At 51.2% G+C, this 18533-nt stretch overlaps 1 protein-coding gene across 1 annotated transcript in view; it reads left to right on the top strand.

The window, feature by feature from the left end:
* The first annotated feature begins 1467 nt into the window (after positions 1–1467).
* The window catches only part of CACNA1H (calcium voltage-gated channel subunit alpha1 H), a 133308-nt gene continuing 116242 nt past the window's right edge, over positions 1468–18533 (top strand). Inside the window, exon 1 of the mRNA XM_027656503.1 lies at positions 1468–1472. The gene's annotated coding sequence lies outside the window, so the exon portion shown is untranslated. The remainder of the gene's footprint in view (positions 1473–18533) is intronic.

Here is an 18533-nt window from a genome sequence, read left to right as displayed (position 1 = left end):
TTACAGATTGTTTGTTTGTTTTCTGAGGAGCTTGTGCTAAACACTCATAAAAAGCAGGGCTACAGGAGAGTTACAGATCTGGCTGGCTCCTCTCTCATCCTGGCCAAGGGAAGATGCTGCAACTCTGCAGATAATTGGATTGAGAATGGCCCCAGTGCTGGGGTTCCCGGGGTGACCGTGGCTGGAGGGGACACCTGAGCTCTGCCTCACACTCCCCAAATCCTCCTTGTTATGGGAGTGAAATGCTGGAAAGATCAGGGCTGGCTGTGAGCAGGGGGTGCACAGAGAACCAGTGGCTGCTCCTGTTGGGGTTTAAGGCACACCCAGGAGGCTCAGCCCTGCCCTGGGGGGCTGCAGATCCATCGGGATGCAGGGTTGGTTCCTGACTCCTTCCCTCTGCCAGAACATCCATCATTGCCCGTGTCCCAGCTGTGCATGTGCCAGGCTGCTTATGCAGAAAAACCCAGAAACTTGGGAATTTCACCTGGTAAAACCACTCCTACCCCCAAGTTTCCCTGTGCAGCCAGTGGCTCAGCCTTGCTCGTCCTTCCCTGCACAACCTCCCCTTTCCCAGCAGCTAGGATGCCTCAGGCTTCCCTCTCTGCCCACCTTTTAACATCTGAGGGGTTTTCCTGCTCCTGCACAACCTGGGATCCCGTTGAGTTGAGCATCCCCAAATAGGGGCATCACTCCTGCTGCCTTGCCTAAGTGTCTGCAGGCTGAAGGTGTCAATCAGACTTAAATTAGCTCCTTAAAGCTGCCTTAAGCTCAGCAGCATTACAAGCTCTGATATGTGTTTTTATTGCAGCTTATTAAAGCATCAGCAGTTGAGAGTTTATTTTTGAGGTGTTTTATTGCAGGATGATTTACAATAAGCTGTTTAAGAATGCACAGTCATGGCTTCTAATAATCATTTAATACATAATCATGAAGTGTTTCTAAACGGGACCTTCATTGAGAAGGTTTAGTGGGAAGTGACACACAGGCTGGAATCTCCTGGGCTCTGTGAGACCCACAGGAGGGCTGAGAAAGAGAAATAATGTTTTGCTCATCTCATGGTTCTGTAAACCTTCAGGTAACTCCTGAGCTTTTTGGAGATGCAGTTTTCCAGGGGAGGGGGGGAAAAATAGAGTCATGGAATGGTTTGAGTTGGAAGGGACCTGGAAGATCATCTCGTTCCATGGGCAGGGACACCTTCCACTAGCCCAGGTTGCTCCAAGCTCTGTCCAACCTGGCCTTGGACACTTCCAGGGATGGGGCAGCCACAGCTTTCCTGGGGAAATCTGTCCAAAAATAAAATCACACTATGGCAAAACACGCTCACCACCAGAACTAAATCCTGCCCCACTGAGAACCCTCACTTTGGGTTCATCCCTCTCCTGACATTTGGGCAGTTTGGGATAACTCCTTCCCTCAAAATCCCAACACCTCCCCTAACAAGAGCAATACGTGCAGGCTTATATGCAAATCCTGTGTGTGGGGGAGTCATTAACATTTAGGGAAGCTGTGACTCCATAAGAAAACAAGAAAATAAATCAGCAGTTCCTTTGTTTTCCCGTTTCCATGTCCATCCCGCGCTCCGGAGGAACCGTTTTGCTTAAAAGGAGCATCAAGTGGTGTTTTGAGCAGGGTCTGCTCTGGGGTGGTTAATCACAGGCAGTAATTGACTGTCACACCACTTGCTTTCTTGGTTTTATTCTCGTTATTCATCGCCCAGAGAGAGGAAAAAAGCAGAGCTGACAGGCAGGGAGAGCTGCTGGCGGACTCCCCAGGAGCCAGCGTGGGTGTCACCCCCCCTCCCCACGGCTCAGAGCCACCAAGGGGGACGAAGCCACCGCCCGTGGGTGCACAGGGTCACCGTGACTCTGCACGAGGGGCATTCGAGACTGTCCCAGTCAATTCTCTGCTTCAGTATTTTCCGAGGGCTCATTGGGAAACAAAGGATAATTCCCCAGTTTAGATCTGTCACCATTAACGAGTTCTAGTCCACGAGCAAATGTTCTTTTTTTTCTTCTTGGCTTATTTTCTCTTTGCAGTTAAATGTATTTCTCCACATGCCTTAGGGCTGGAGCATCCTCTGAATTTCCAGCCCCACTTCTTCTCCAGTCCCTGCCACCTGCCCCATGGCCCAGAGTTTTCCCTTCCTCTGCCTTTGCCATCTCTTTCTCTCCCTTTTTCCCCCCCAAAACCCTTTTTCCCTTCCCTCTGAGGACCTCACAGGATGTGCTGCCCCGTTGTCCCCATCCTGGCTGTGATCTGTGGTACTAGGGGACTGGCACAGACTGAGCTGCTTCCCAGAGATAATTTGAGGTAAGAAAGGCACAATTAGATGCACATTTCAGCCCTTCATGACATTAACTAATTGAGAAGGGAATTGAGAGTTATTTTTGCTCGATGCAGAATCTGGAGACGGCAAAATATTTGTCTTGCTGGAGGAGTTGTTTGGTTGTCGGGCACAGCCCAGGGCCCTGTGCTGTCACCACAGCAAAGCAACGATTGTCCAACACAGTCAGAGAGGAACAACACTAAAAACTACTGTTTTCAGCACCAAACCAGGCTGGGAAGAGGGATCAGTTGGGAAACATCAGCTCACATCAGGGCTCCAGCGAGTCAGTCCTGCCAAACCTGGTGTTACAGACACTGTAGCATCTCGGGGGGGAGAAGAGTGGATTTTAGGATCTCACTCATGGCTAGAAGAAGGGGTTGACAAGTTCCCATGCAAGGCTGAGGAGTTTTTGCTGCTTGCAGCCAGATATGAGGAATTTTGTAAAGAATTCTGATTTTCTTGTGGGCAGTGACACTGTCATTGCGTGGTTTGGTTTTCGCTTGTGGTTTGGAAACTTTCTAACAGATTCATGGTGAAAAATGGGTTTGGCAGGAGCATCAGCTCGTTAACCATGATGTCTGTGCTTGATAGGAAGCTGTAGGAGAACTGGGCAGTTTGAACTGATTGGTTCAAGGCCAGGTTGGACGGGGCTTGGAGCAACCTGGGCTAGTGGGAGATGTCTCTGCCCATGGCAGGAGGTGGAACAAGTTGCTCTTTAAGGTCTCTTTCAACCCAAACCAGTCTAAGATTCTCTGAACTGGAGGCAACCAGGCTGTGGATTGAAGCCATTGAGAGGCAGAGATGCACAGGAGATGGTGAGGTCCCCACGCTGGTATTTACATTGAGAACCATGGAAACCTCTGGTCCTGATGTGGAAACCAGAAGAAGAGGCTGTTTCCATTCTCACCTTGTTCAGGGCACAGAGAAGGGCACAGGAATCTTCTGGGGGATGGGTTTGCTTCAATGGTTGATTGCCATGGACCAATGGGAGAGAGAGGAGATGCCTTGTTGCATCACACCCATCTCCAGAGAAGCCTCTTGGGTACGACACAGAGCCAGGCCGGAATATCCTGTCCGGAGACTTCCAATGAGAACAGGCAGAGAAAGCAATCATGTCAAAACCACAGGGGGGGCAAGATTCATGTTCATTAGGGCTGCAATTAACTATGCTAAATGAGTCTTGGTGCCACCAGGTCTTGAGGGTTTTCGTCAGGTGACGAGCGCTGCAGCTCGGTGGCTTAACCAGGTTGGATGTGCTGGAGCTTCCCCAGAGGAGGCACACAAGGAAAAGTTAGGAAGAGCCTGAAGTGTGCAGTGTCTGCACCTCCAAATGTCCTTCTTTTTGGGAGAATCAAGGCCAGGGAAGGCTCTTGGGGCAGCTCAGACACAGCACTTGGGGCTGGAGGTGAGACATCAACTCGTGGAAGGACAACTCGCACACTCGAAGCCTTTGACCCCTTCAGCCGCACCAAGTGTTAAACACTCCCAGAATTGACCTACAGAAAGGGGTTTAGGGATTTCCCTGGATTTATTATGCACATCTAATGGCTTAAGCATGGAGTACCTTGGAACTAAATCCATGAGACGTGTTCTCCCAGAGGAGCAGTGCAAAGCCTTTCCAAAGGATTGCCCAGGCTGCTTCCTGCGAGTGTCTTCTCTGATTTTTCCCAGCCTGTCTGTGCTTGCAAATGAATTTATACCTGTCTTATGTTTCATTTTATATCCAGGAAAAGGAGATTGGCATATACAGGCCAGAACTCCTCCAGAAGAGTTCAGCCCGAGGTGGGAATTGCTGCATTCAGCTGGAGTTTATTGCTTTCCAGCTCAGCCTGGAAACCTGCCTGCAGCTCTGTGTGCCCTGTGATGCCTTGAGATTTTATTTGAACCCAGGTTTTATCTTCCCTCTGTTATTGAATGGCAGAAACACCACGTGGGCGTTGTTTTTCAAGATGCCAACTTCTCCTTGCCACAGAATTGCCCAGTTAAAGCTCAAAGCCCTGGGTTCACTCATCTTGGAAATCAACCCACAGTGGGATTTTTTAGAAGGAGAGAGTTGAGATGATGACACCTGAACTGCAAAACTTGAGAAATTCAGGGTAATCATCTCTGTGCCACCAGTTATCATCATTAGAAGCCTCCTTGGGCCTGGCTGGATGCTGAAATAATGTGTGTAAATAACACCAGGGTGATGTCCTGGGAGCTCCCCTCCTCCCCTATCACTGGCTGCTGACCCCAAACTCAGGCAGCATCACATCCTCCCCTCCTGGTGCTTCATCCTCACTTTGCATTTGCAGCCCTGCCTGCTCTAAGCCTGGGTGAAATCCACAGGAGAAGGTTGGTTTAAGTGCTTTGCTGGATTAGGGCCAGTGCTGGTCAGGTTTACAGCTGTGCCTGACCAAGGACTAAACCCTAAGAGCTGTCACTCACTCCTGCAGCTCAACATCAAAATGTCCATCAGTGCTCAAAGCAAAGAGCCTGTTCCCTGCAGCCCCCTCAGGAGGCAAACACCCAGGAAGATGGGCCAACTCCAGGGGATTTCTATCCAGATTTAAAGCCTGGCTCATCCAGCCCGAGGCTGGTCCCTGTCGCTCTCCAGTGCAAACATTATGAAAACTGAGTTTTGTAACCATTTAGCCCCAGGGAAAGGCAGCCAAAACCCACTCTTTGAGCTCATTTCAGCAGGCAGGTGGATGTTGGTTCTCCTCTGGCTTCCTGCTGCCCTGCCTGGGGTCAGGAGGAGTCTCCCCACACAGCAGACCCCAAACACTGTGGGCTCAGGGGTAGGGCTGAGTCTGTGCACAGAAAAAACTCAAAGAGACTGAGTTTTATGGGTTTTCCCCAAAGCTTTGCTGATGTCCATAGGCATCCCATCCCATGAGGTTTTTCTCCTGGTGATTTTTGCTCCTTTGAAAGCTGTGAGAGATGCTGAGGAGGGGCCTCGTTAATGCCAAAGCGTTTATTAGACGAGGGAACCAGACGAGGAATTCTCTCCCAAGGAAAGACCATATTTTGCTGCAGTCTTTCCAAATGCCTTTAACTGATCTTTTTTATTCAATTGCTAAATAAATATTCTCTTGGAGACCTGGTGAATCAGGAGGAGATAGTTGGGCTGCAGCTCTGTTTCCCTTGGCCCAAACTCCACCGTTCCCTGCGGGCACATCCCTCCCCAGGTGCTCCCATGGATCAGCACTGGGGATGTGCTCACTGCCCAACTTGGGTCATTCCTACATCTGATGAGCTGCTGGTTCTGGTTCCACCCTCTGGTCCTTTAGGTCTTCTTCATTCCAGTGAAATGGAGAGTGGCATCCTGCCCATCCCTGTTGCATCCCAGCTCCCGGGAGTACCTGAACTTGCCCATGGCAGCCCTCAGGAACCCACTGCTTTGCCAGCTCAGATCCTAAAGGGAGGTAATGAATTCCAGCTGTTTGCCTCTTTAAAACCCTCCTTTCTGTTTCTCCCCTAATTATCCAGGCACTTCTCAGAAAGGCCCCATTGATTGCGGAGCTGAATTAGCATTTTGTGCCGTTGGCTGCAACTCCGGCTCTGACACGAGAGCACTTGAGGAGCATTAACTCATTTAAAGTGCAAATTGCAACTCCTTTTTCATTTTCCAGCCCAAGACCTGGCTAGACAAGGCTTTGCTCGTGGCTTTTCTGAGCATCTCCCGTGCTTCTACAGCTGGGGCTGCCAGGAGGTGAAAGGCAGGGAGCGAACCTTCCCTGCTTTGGGAGGAATTTTGGGGGGCTCTCACATCCACCCAGGGGATCTGCTGCATCATCAAGGCACAGTCCCACAGCTCTTAAGTTACTTATGAAGCCAGTGAGGTTTTTTCTAGCAGGTTAAATCCCAGATGTTACCCGTGGCACTTTATTCAGCCGGAAAGTGTCTTGATATGTCACAGAATCCTGGAATGGTTTGGGTTGGAAGGGACCTTAAAGATCATCCAGTCCCACCCCCTGCCATGGGCAGGGACACCTTCCACTAGCCCAGGTTGCTCCAAACCCCATCCAACCTGGCCTTGGACACTTCCAGGGATGGGGCAGCCACAGCTTCTCTGGGCAACCTGTGCCAGGGCCTCCCCACCCTCCCAGGGAAGAATTCCTTGCCAATATCCCATCTATCCCTGCCCTCTGGCAGTGGGAAGCCATTCCCTCTTGGCCTGGCACTCCAGGCCCTTGTTCAAAGTCCCTCTCCAGCTCTCCTAGAGCCCCTTTAGGCACTGGAAGGAGCTCTGAGCTCTCCCTGGAGCCCTCTCTTCTCCAGACTGAACAACCCCCTTTTCCTCTCGCTCCCTTCCTCTCCATCCCACATTCCCAAGAGCCACATCCTAAGCAATGCTCTTCCTAACCCCCCTGAGCCCTTCTCTGTGGGCACAGAGCTGGTACAGCCACACAGCCCATCCATGCTGAGCCCTGTGCATCCCCACTGTTTTTTGGGATGTTTTGGGATTTCCCCCAGTCTGAGGCACCAAGCCCAGCCTGCCAATACCCCTCACCGAGGGAACACCCACCCAGCCCCTCCACTGCCCCTCCCTGCCAGGTGCAGCCATCCCTGCCCACCACTAATGAGCCTAAAGGAAGCAGGAGGCAGCTCCAGCTCCTACCTGGCCTGCTCAGAACCTTCCCCCATGTTCCTCGTGGTTTTAAATCCAAATTTTATTGCTCATCCCCACCTCGGGCTCTGCTCCTTCAGTGCTGATTTTGCAGCAGCACCAGGACCCCTGCAAGGGACAGGAACATCCTCCTGGGAATCCCACCATTGCTGGGGGGGTCTGAGGTAGGACAATTTGGGGACAGGGGTGAAAAGGGAGGGAGAAGGGAGTTGAAGCCTTTTGTCCCCTCTCCTGGAGCTGCCCCCTGTGCCTTCCCTGCAGCTCTGGCTCCTCTTGGGGCTCGTTTCTCATGTGTCAGAATAATGTTGTTTGTTTGGGTTGCAAACACTGCAGGGGGAATTTTTAAGAAGCTTTCTTTTATTGCTGTGTGAAAGGGAAGGGGGGGGCAAAAAAAGCAGCCCAATAACTTTTCTATTAATATCAAGCTTTGTAAAGTCTTTTGTTTGGTTGCTCTGTTTACGAAATCTCTCATTTTGGATCTCAGTTGCTTGACAGTGTCCCTTTGAATATGTGTTAAAATAGATCCTGGTTTCGTTCCGTGGGTTTTGTGGAGGATATGAAGCAATTGCACTTGTCAGCCTTGAGCAGGAGATGGATGGGGCCATTCCCTGCTGGGTCATGGAGCAGCCACTCACCTCCTCCCAGTGCCTGCTGGTGCTGACTGGGGAGGGTCTGGCCAGGCTGAAAGGTTTGAAATGAAAGAATAATGCAGGAAAAAGAGCCCTGTTGGGCACTTGGGTGATTTATGCACTGCCCCTGCCTGTGTCTGTCTGTCTGTCTGCTGGGCTCTCCACCAGCACAGATATTTGGGGATTGATTACTGAGGAAAGCTGGGAAGGAAATCCCATTCCAGCAGCATCCTTACCTTGAGTTCCCCAGCCTGTCCTGCTCAGAGCTGGCTCCGTGCCAGTGGGAGGGAAGGATCCTGTGGGATGTGCCCCCACAGGGGGAGATGTGACCATCCCTCTTGGCTCCCTGATTTCAACTGGGCTTTCATGGAGCTGCTTTGCAGCTGCAGACCTGGAGGGCTGGGTTAGAGACTCAGTGTCTGAACCTTGTGTGGCCTGAAAAATCTGCTGAGAATTGGCTCATTTCCCCCAGCTCCAAAGGGATGGCCAGCACTCCTCCTTTCTCTCTCTCAGCTGCATCTTGAGATACTCTGTTTATTTATTTTGGTAATATTCCAGTTGGAGGCAGAAGCAAGGAGAAAAATTCAGGCTCCTGGGGGCTTTTCCTGGCTTGCCAGAGCCTGACTGGGACAGCTGTTGTGTCACAGCTGGTTTCAGATGGCTGCAAAAGACACTTCCAGGGACATTCACCCCTTCCCAGGGCAGCATCCTCATCCCAGAGCCTCTGAGCATCCCCTTGCCCTGGCCCTGGGGTAGGATTTCAGTGCTGGGGTGGGTGGGAGTGAGTGCCAGGAGGGCTGTGCACGAGGAGAGTGGTGGAGACTCTCAGAGTTTGACTTCTTGGCTTCTGCACTTGAGCACAATTAACCATTTCCAGCAATTTTCTGGCACACCCTTTGTCAGTCTCCACACCCAGCAAAAGGGGGTTCAGGGGTGTGCTGCTTTTATTCTGCTGGAGGTTTTTGAGCAGATTAAACATTTTCAGAGGTGCCTGGAAATCACCTTCTGACCTAGAGAGTCACTCCCATGGCTGGACTCTTTCTGCAAGGGGAAAAAGGGGTTGTTATTCCCAACCCAACTGCTGTGACTGGGTAAAACACATTTTCTGGCTCCCAGCTTTTACTCCAGTCAGAGCAACAGTATGATCCAAGTGGGAGTCAGCATGGAATAGGCCTGACCCCCCTGGTGCCCAGTAGTAGGTCCTCCACAGAGGATAAAAACCAGGCACTTGCATGTTGGTTTTGTTGTGGATGGTGCAATGTATGGATCACCATGGACCAAAATAACTGGATTTCTTCCTCCTCCCCTCTCCCATCCCTTCAGTGACAGCTGGTGGGGAGAGAGGCACTGAAGAGGGTGTTTCCTGTTGGGTTTGGAGATAACCAACAAGCCAAAATGCTGGTGGTGAAACATCTTTGGACTGTAGAGCAGAGGAACGGGGGAGTCCGTGGACTTCTCGTGTTGACATAGTTACTGAATCCATGTGTGACCCATGAGCACTGCACAGCTGGAGGTACAGGGACTGGAGGATGCAGATCTGGAAGCTGAATGCTCTATAACCCATAACCTCAAGAAGTTTTTTATGAGATCATCACAATCCTCAGTTTCATATATACCAAGTTAGCTCATCCACTGGGAATCTGCCAGAGCTCCAGGTTCAGCTCCAGCAAGAAATGCAGGGACCCACAATTCTCACCTGCCATGTGTGGCTTTGTGCCCCAGTTTCAGTCCCTTTTGAGCATCCCATGGGCTTCTGGGAGGAGATTCAGGGCCGTTTCCCCATTTTTTGGCTTAGTTGCATCTGAGATCTCTTGTTACCTCCGTCCTGCTGCATCTGAACTGGGCCTCATTTCCTTGGGCATTAAGGGCTGGATTTGTCATCCCAGCACAGCCTAAGGCTCAGATGAAAGGGAATAAAAGTGGAGAGTAGTGCCAAGGAGGAAAAGCACATAGAGAGGATGAAAGAGCATTTTGGGTGAGCTGCATGTAACTGCATCACTCATGCAGAGAAGCCATTAAAGATCATGAGGCTCTCTCAGATACCACAGCAGCCAGGCTGCTAATTCCCAGGATAGAAAAGCCATGGAGAACATCTTTGGGGATGTGTGGGAATGTATTTACACTGGCATTATAGCTGCTAAAGCACAGGGATGTGTCCCAGCTCTCGGGTGAATTCAGCTGTGACAGCCCAAGGGAAGGGCTGAGAACCTGGGAAACCTTTGTCCAGGCACCCAGAGCTGCAGCAGGGACAGACGTGGCTGGTTTCCCAGGAACAAGCCCCCAGGCAGGATTTGCAGTGGGATTTGCTCCAGGCCAGCAGCTCCTTATAAATTCCTTTTCTCAGCAGCGTGGTGGTGTTGCTGGTGGCGGGTTTGTAGGACCCTCCACAGAGGGGGCCACTCGATGGCACCTGAGCCGAGGGGCATCCCCAGGTCCAGGGGTTCAGGTTCATCTCCCATCTGGGGCAAAGGTTCAGGATTCAGCTGCTCTGTTATGTCTCAGGGGTTCCTTCAGGCTTGGTGGGGTGTGTCCAGTCCTGACCATCCACCTGCTAATCCAAGAGGAAGAACTGAGGCATCCAACCAACCCAGATTTGTCAGGGGAAACCTAAGCCTTCAACATAAAGAGGGAGGTTTTGGGCAGGGTAAGAAGGGTGGGAGAGGATGGTTAACCCCCCCTGGGACACTGCCATGTGTCACCTCTGTCATTGCAATGTCCCCAGTGGCACAGGGATGGCATCCCCATCACCTGCCTCATCCCACAGCACCCCCAGGGACAAAGCACCCCTGGCACTGGGGTCCTTCACCTGCTGAGCTCATTGTAATTTGGGGAGTTATTGCTCTGCAAACGTGGGACATGGAGTTCTTTGAAGCAATAAGTCAAAAATCACCAGCTGCTAATAAAGCTTGGTTTAAATTTGAGCTCATTTCAGTGTCACTCTGAACTGCCCCTTGAATCCAAGCTGCTTAAATTATTCTGAAAAATAATTGCCTCTATTCATCAGAAGAATGTGCCGTGGATCCAAGTGTACCATGAAGTGTTTGATTGGGGATTTTATTTTATCCTCCCCCTTTTTTTTTCAATATTGCAGTCAGGAAAAAAAACCCAAACCTCTTTGCTCTCCCAGTAATTCTCCCTTTGAACAGAGCAGGTCAATCCATCAAATGGCAGTGCTGGGGTAGGTGAGTGTTATCTGTCAGTGATGGATGTTGCTGCTTATGCAAATCCCATCACGAGATTCCAGGTGCAAAATGTTCAGCTCTTTGGGAGCAGGACTGAAGTTTTCCATGGCTGAGTTAAAGGAAGGAGCTGTGCTGAGTGAGGAGGGCAAGTGTGGAGGTTTCTTGGGGCAGAGCATGGGGGCTTCCAGGGTTGGAAAATTCCTAAAACTCGGTGTTCATAGAGTTGTGGAATCTCCTGAGTTGGAAGGAACCCACGAGGATCATCAAGGCCCTGCACAGGACACCCCGACATCCTCTTGGGTACCAAGGATGAACAAGCAGGGAATAGAAAGTGGGAAGGCACCAAAATCCCCTCTAATGATTGTTATTGTCCTTCATTTTTGCCCCTGGTTGCCTCCTTTAGCCCTGTGCACACTCCTTCCCATGGACATACCAGCTCAGGATCCACTGGGAGCATCCCAGGGCTCGGCTGTGGCTCTGCTCCAGGGTCAGCACAGGGATCTGCTTGGAAGAGCTGCTGTGTTGGGGCTGTTCCCACCCCAGAGACAGGGAAAACTCAGGGAAAGCAGTGCCAAAATTCAGCTGCACCTTTCCTTGGGGTGCACTGAGGGGCTTGGCAAAGCCCAGCAGCCTCCCCAAGGCTGGGCCCAGGGTCTGGAGCCTGGCAGGGCCCAGCTGGACAGGGATAACTGCTCACTGAGCTCAGACTTGAGTGGAGTTCCAGAGGAACATCTGAACGTCATCCCTGAGGTGAAAAGGGCTTTTCTGCTGCAGATCAGCCACACTTTTGGACTGATTTGTCTTCTCCAGCACGGCACAAGTGGGAGCAGATGTTACAGACAATAAGTCAGAAAGGTTTTTCTGTTTAGAAACCTCCCTCCAAGCCTGAGCTGGGGATGCTTCCAGGTGCCAGCACCTCCCGTGGGTCACCCTTCCCTCTGCCCCTTCCCTGCATTCAGTGCCTCTGTTTCCTTTTCACTTGACTACAGCTGCAAAATATTTCCTCCCTCTACTTCCCGAGTAACCCCAGGAAGGATCAGTAGAAATGTCCTGGCGTAAGTCCATCCAGGCTCCATGTGTGTGTGCCAGGAGCTGTGTGCAGGCAGTGGGTACCTGTGCCCTGCACCTTCCCTGGGAGCAGCTGGAAACCATCCACAGGGAGCACAGGGGTGCTTGGGGTGGGTTTTGTGCCCAGGTCAAGTGTAAAGGCAGAGAGAGAACCACAAAATGATTTAGGTTGGAAAAGCCCTCTGAGATCGAGTTGAACCGTTCCTCCAGCACTGCCAAGGCCACCCGTGTCCCCAAGTGCCACAAGTACATGTGAAGATACCAAATGTCACCCAGGCAGCCCCTACCCACAGTGGCAGCAAAGCACAGGAGTCACAGCAGCCATGGGACCAAACCCAGAAGCTCTCGGAGCTCCGGACTGTGGAGAAATCCCTCTTTTCCTCTAAACAAACTTCACGCCCCATGAGCATCCCTGCATTTTACCTCTGTATTAGCCTTTCCCAGTTACTCAGGGCTTTCCAGCTGGATGACATTTGGTGTGGCTGTTTATTGACCCCGGGGACCACAGCCTTGGCTTTGTTGCCACCGAGTGACATTTGCGTGGCCGCAGCGTCACCTCGGTGCCGGTAACGGAGCCGGGGCTGTGGCACAGCAGGAACTGTGCCAGGGGAGGGGCAGCAGCTGCTCTTGAGGCTGATGTGGTTTAAATAAAAACCAACCAGCCAGTCTTGACTTCCACTGACCCAGTGAGAGCTGGTCAGGGTGTGATCCCAGCTGGGAAACAGGCACCCAGCCCAACCACACTCCCGGCCTCTGGTTCTCTTGGATGCTCCCTTGGATGCTCCTGCCCTGCTGGTTGGGAGGGTTGGTTTGCTCTGGGGATGTGCAGAGGATCAGGTTTGTTCTGCTGCTCATTGCTGGTGTTTGCTCAGTGACTCATCCCATCCCACCCTGCTCATGGGCAGCAGGATTGTGCTGCCCTGGAGAGCCCTGGGCTGGGTCATGATTCCTCCCCTCTGTCCTTCTTGTCCTTTGCTCATCCTGTCCCACAGGTGATTTGCTTTTCCATTATTAACTTGACCATCATCATTATCATCATCATTATTATTATCATCATCATGGGAAAATGGGGTGCCTTTTGTCAGGGGAAAAAAAAGGCAGATGGGATGCAAATGTGCTTCCAGGGGAACTGCAGCCCTGGAGCAACTTCATCTTGGACTGACCTTCCTCAGAAGAGGACACTGTGACAGGGTGACAGCTCCTACTCCTCAGCTCCGAGGGCACGAGGAAGGTTGTTCCCCTTCTCTAACCCACCAGGATACTGATGTAAATGGGAGAAATCATGAACCCAAAGAGCAAAGGAACCCCCAGAAGCGCTGCCCCACCACTCCCCTCAGCACTCTCTACAACTACCTGAAAGGAGGTTGTAGCCAAGTGGGGGTTGGTCTCTTTTCCCAGGCAACTCTAAGCAAGACAAGAGGGCTCGGTCTTAAGCTGTGCCAAGGTTTAGGTTGGATATTAGAAAGAATTTCTTTACAGAGAGAGTAATCAGCCATTGGGATGAGCTGCCCAGGGAAGTGGTGGATTCTCCGTCCCTGGAGGTTTTTAAGAAGAGACTGGATGTGGCATCAGTGCCATGGGCTGGGAACTGCAGCAGTGTTGGATCAAGAGTTGGACTTGATGATCTCGAGGTCCCTTCCAACCCAGCTGATTCTATGATTCCATTCTGTGACTGCCCAGTGTGTGAGCCGAGCTCAGCCGGGGCAGGGCCGGACCCAAATGTCCCCATCCTGTGTCCCCATCACCCAGCCAAGCTGGCCCAGTGTCCCCATCACCCAGCCAAGCTGGCCCAGGAGCTGTTTGGGGCTCAGCCTCCTGCCTGGGGTTCCCAGGCTCGGGAAGCCAGGTTTCATCTTGGGGTTGCCATGACACTGAGCCGCCCCCGAGGCTGCGGCTGCAGCTCCCTGCCCTCCCTGACCCCATTCCCGAGGATTTGGTGTCTCACCCACGCCCGTCTCTCTCAGGCAATTACCTGCTCTGATTGCTCCCCCTCGCCTGTCACTGCTCCACCGGTGCTTTTATCTATTTTGATCAAGTGAGTCAGGCAGGCGGAGGGACCAGGCAAAACACTGCTCCCATCCCTGTCTCCTGGCTGGGTGAGGGATGCCTGGGAATTCAGGGAGCGTGGAACGCTCTTGTTTGGGTGGATTCAGCGGGTTCGGGGGCTGAAGGGATTGTGGTGTGTTTAGGGACCGTTTGGGTTTGTTTTGGGCGAAGATCTCTGGCCCTGAGATCTCTGTGTGCCATCCATCAGGAATAGCACCTTGGAATTGTTGAGGGGGTTGATCAGGATGGGTGGAAGTGGCAGGAACAGAGGATTTCCTGGCTGGCCTGAGCTCAGCGCTCGAGGGCTTCAGAGCAATCACAGGATCATGGAATCATTAAGGCTGGAAAAGGGGGGCCTGAAGGGACCTACAAGGAAGCTGGAGAGGGACTTTCCATCAGGAACTGTCATGACAGGAGAAGGGGGAATGGCTTCAAATTGAAAGAGGGGAAATTTAGGTAGGATATTGGGAAGAAATCCTTCCCCGTGAGGATGGTGAGACCCTGGCACAGGTTGCCCAGAGAAGCTGTGGCTGCCCCATCCCTGGGAGTGTCCAAGGCCAGGTTGGACAGGACATGGGCAGGGGGTGGAATTGGATGATCTTTAAGTTCCCTTCCAACCAAACCCATTCCATGATTCTCTTTCTGCACTGCATGATGAAGGACATCACAACAGGGAAGTTTTCCAGGTTTGGGATGTCCTGGCTGTGACACCTATGGCACATCTGGGATGCTCAGGGCTGGAACCTGCCATGCTCCAGCCAAAAATGGCCAAATCCAGGAGCTCTGCCCCAAAATCAGCTCCCAGTCACCGAATCACTGATTGCTTGGGGTTGGAAGGGACTTTAAAGCTCATCCAGTTCCACCTCATGTCATGGGCAGGGACACCTTCCACTAGCCCAGGTTGCTCCAAGCCCCATCCAGCCTGGCCTTGGACACTTCCAGGGATAATCTTTGTGCAAGGCAAAGGGATTTATTCCCAATTTGGGGAAGAAAAGCACATCCTGCACCAGACCAGCAGAACTCAAGATCCACCAAGTTGGATTCCCATGATGGTTCTTCTATAACAAACCAGTGGGATGGAATTATTGCAGTAACTCAGGCTAATCCTTCCTTCAACCAGAATTCTCTGCAACCAGCCCCATCTCCAAAGTCTTGTTCCAGCTTGGTGCCTTTGGGGCTGAGATGTTGCTCCTGGGCTGTGTTTGGGGTGCTGCTGGGGAGGTCAATATTGCTGAAGTGCAGCTGCCTCGTTTTGTTTTACAATTCCTAAGCAAACGAACCCGAATGATCCAGTGCAGTGTGGGCACTAAAAATAGCTTTTTAATCAATCAACTTTTTAAAAATAAGAATGTTCCTTAAAATTATGCCAGCACCAGCCAGCGCTGCCTCTTGGGAATTTTATTCTGACTCATTTTTCTTCCAGTTCTGTACTTTCTTTTTTTTTTTTTTTTTTCCTCTTTTTTTTTTTCTTGCTCCTATTTACCAAATATCACTAAGTTTGGACTGTTCTCTGTTACTCTCTTACAAGATGAGGTGGATATTGCAGGTTTTAAAGTTGTTTTTGTCACTGGTGGCACGGAGGAACAGGAAGTGTGATTGCTGTAATTTGCTGGGATTTGGGCAATGCACCTAAATACTGGTAAAACAGGCACTTAGTACTTTTATTTCAATATTTCTGCTCTGGAGCAGCTTCCCATGGGTATCCAAACCTTTCAGGTGACCCTGATTAAGGAAAAGCCCTCCCAGCCCATGGAGTCCCCCCTGAGTGCTCTGAAAATCCCAGTCTCTCTCAGATATGTGTGTGTATATATATATATTTATATATATATGTATGTGTGTGTCTGTCTGTGTGTATATTTAGTGCATTAGTCACATCTTAAACTATAAAAACTGAAACTTCAGTTAGCTGCTTCCTCTGTAAACATATGTTCCCCTTGTAACTATAATTTGACTTTTCTGGCTTTGGGTTCTTCCTCAGCACCGTGTGCAGTAGGTACAGATAGAACAGGAATAACCACGATCCTGCCAAATCCCAGCATTTAAAATAATGGTTTCAGGCTCCAAAATCCCCTGACTGGCTTAAAAATAATAAGATTATGTGAAAATAGTGAGCACTGTGAGCTTGTCTTGCCATGGTTCCGTTGCTGGGAGTCCTGTGGCTCCTGCCTTTCTCCAGCCTGGAAATCAGGGGTGGGATTGGGGTTGGTTGGGGAACTTTAAATGAAGCTGTGGCTGATCTCTCTGAAGGACCTGGGAATTTAAGCACTGCCATTACAAGGCAAGGGATGAAAGCAATGGAGTTTGTGGCACAGTGGGAATACAGTCCCAGTGTTTTTTGCTGTGTTTGTTGCAGAAATATCTGCAGAATTCGAGTGAGGGGTGTGAGAGATTATCTGCCTGAGAATGGGGAGGAGCAGCGTGGCTGAACTGCCTGGGGAAGGGATTGTCTGGGTTCTGGGGTGGCTGAGCCTGACCTGGACCCACATCACTGGAGGTTTCTGGGCTTTATTTGAAGTGGGGAGGTGACTGAAGGGGAGGGAATGAGGCACAGACCAGGGTTGAAGCTTGGCAGCCTGGTCTGTACTGAGGCAATTTAAAAAGAGATGTTGAGAAGTGACCTTTCCAACAAGACAGGCAGTTCATTTGCCTTTCATTTTTCTATTTAAGAGAAGTTTTAAGTTTTAAATAATAATTTTGACCTGCAGATCAGAAAATCTCCTTATAGATGTGTAAGGATTTTACACTGAGGGTGGGGAGGCCCTGGCACAGGTTGCCCAGAGAAGCTGTGGCTGCCCCATCCCTGGAAGTGTTCATCCCGGGTTGGACAGGGCTTGGAGCAACCTGGGATAGTGGAAGGTGTCCCTTCCTTCCTTCCTTCCTTTAAAGGAACCTTGAAAGGTTTCTTCCAAGCCACACTATTTTATGATGTGAAAGTCTGCTGGAAACAGGAATTCTCCACCTTGTTTTGCTGACTAAAATGTGTGAAATTCCTCCAACACACCCTTGAATTCCCATCCCTCTTTTTAAACCAAGTCAGGGCCTCACCAGCTAAATTGGCACAGCAGAGGAAAGGAAAGGTCTTGCCCGTGCTGAGGCATCTTCTGGCAACCAGAGCTCTTCATCCTCAAGCCACTGGTCTTTGAGGTGATTTCAGTAAAACCCTTTGGAAAGCTGGTGAAGAGCATCAGCATCATTCACTGCACCAACAGCAGTGTTTTGGGGCAGACCCTGGTTTCTGCGCTGCCACTGGGTTAAACTCAGGATTAAATTTTAGTCCAGGGGCTGGTGCTGACCCCACGGTGCCGTGCTGGGAACTGGGAGCAGCCCCTTGGGGCTCTGCTGCTCCCCAACTCCTTCCCAAAGGGCATCTGGGGAATCTCAGCTTGGCCCAGTTGCACCTGGGAGGTCGTTTCCCTGGAATCTGTGCCGGAGGGAGGGATGTCGAGCGACCCCTCTGCAGTTCCCTCTGCCTCCAGCGCTTCACCTGGATCTCCCCGTGGCATCTTCTCCCTTTCCAAGCGAGTTGGGAAGTTGCTGCTGGTACACTGGGTGGTGCTTCCGTGGCCTCCAGAGCAGTGGTTACCATGGTAACTCCTCCGAAGTTCCCAGTTTTGCAGAGTCACGGTTTTAGCGGATCTGCCGGGGAGGGAGGAGCGGGAGGATCCCGGGAGGATCCCAGTGCCAGCAGGGGCTGTGAGCAGAGCCCGTGGGGCTGAGCTTGGTGGGACCATCCCTCGCCTTCCCTGACCTCCTGGTTGTAAAACAGCTGGACGAGGTGTGTGGGAACATCCACAAGGCTTCTGTGCCAGGGGACTTCTGTCTCCAGCCACATCCTTCTGTTTGGGCTGGTGTTGAGCTGCTCTTGGAGGACTTTTGTCACCTTTTCTTCTGTTTTCTCCTCTTGAGTGTCTTCCCATTAGACCAGAATGGGACTTTTCTTCCTTGAGGGACATTCCAAACTGACCAAGGCTCTGTGGGAAGGATGCTGGGAACTATAATCCCACCCTGCCAAAAGCATCACCTCCTGCTGCCCAGGGTTTTGCTTTGGGGCTGGATGGCTTTGGGGGGGCTCTGGAAGAGCAGCCACTCAGGGGTTCAGTCCCAGCTTCTGGGGTGAGGAAGGGGCAGTGAACTGAAATCCCCTTGGATGTCTGAGCGCCGGCGGGAGGGAGGATTAGTCCCGTCAGGGCAGAGCCCTCGGGGTAATCCTGCTTTCCAATTAGGGATTTCACTGTCATTAATCTGATGGGAAAATAAATAGGGCAGGAGCTTAAAGCCTTTGAGGGAGCCAGAGGTGCAAGAGGAGAAGGTGGGTTGGAGGGGCTGAGCAGGACGGGGCATCTCAGCTCAGACCCCTCCAGCACATCCCCTGGGAGGGGATTGGGAATGACAGGACAGGAGCATCCCTAGAAACACTGAATCCCTGAGCAGGGGCTTCCTTCTTCAGTCTGTTCTCCAGCCAAAGCAAAACTGTTCCCTGCAGTGGGTTTTCTTCCACCTTTTCAGCCTTTCCTTCAAAGGCAGCACAAGTTTGCTTTTGTCTCTTTTCCATCCCAAGTTTCCAAAGCAGAATTGCTGTTCTCAGGAATAAGACAATGTCTGTGTGCTTCTCTCACACATATGTGTGTGTGTTTGGAAGCAAAAAGGTTTATTCATGCCCAGATGTTTCC

This window comes from Corapipo altera, unplaced genomic scaffold (assembly GCF_003945725.1).
Source record: "Corapipo altera isolate COAL_440 unplaced genomic scaffold, ASM394572v1 104, whole genome shotgun sequence".
Classification (NCBI taxonomy): Eukaryota; Metazoa; Chordata; class Aves; order Passeriformes; family Pipridae; genus Corapipo; species Corapipo altera.
Note: the sequence above shows the minus strand (reverse complement) of the source record. Positions and strands in the feature narration are given on the sequence as shown.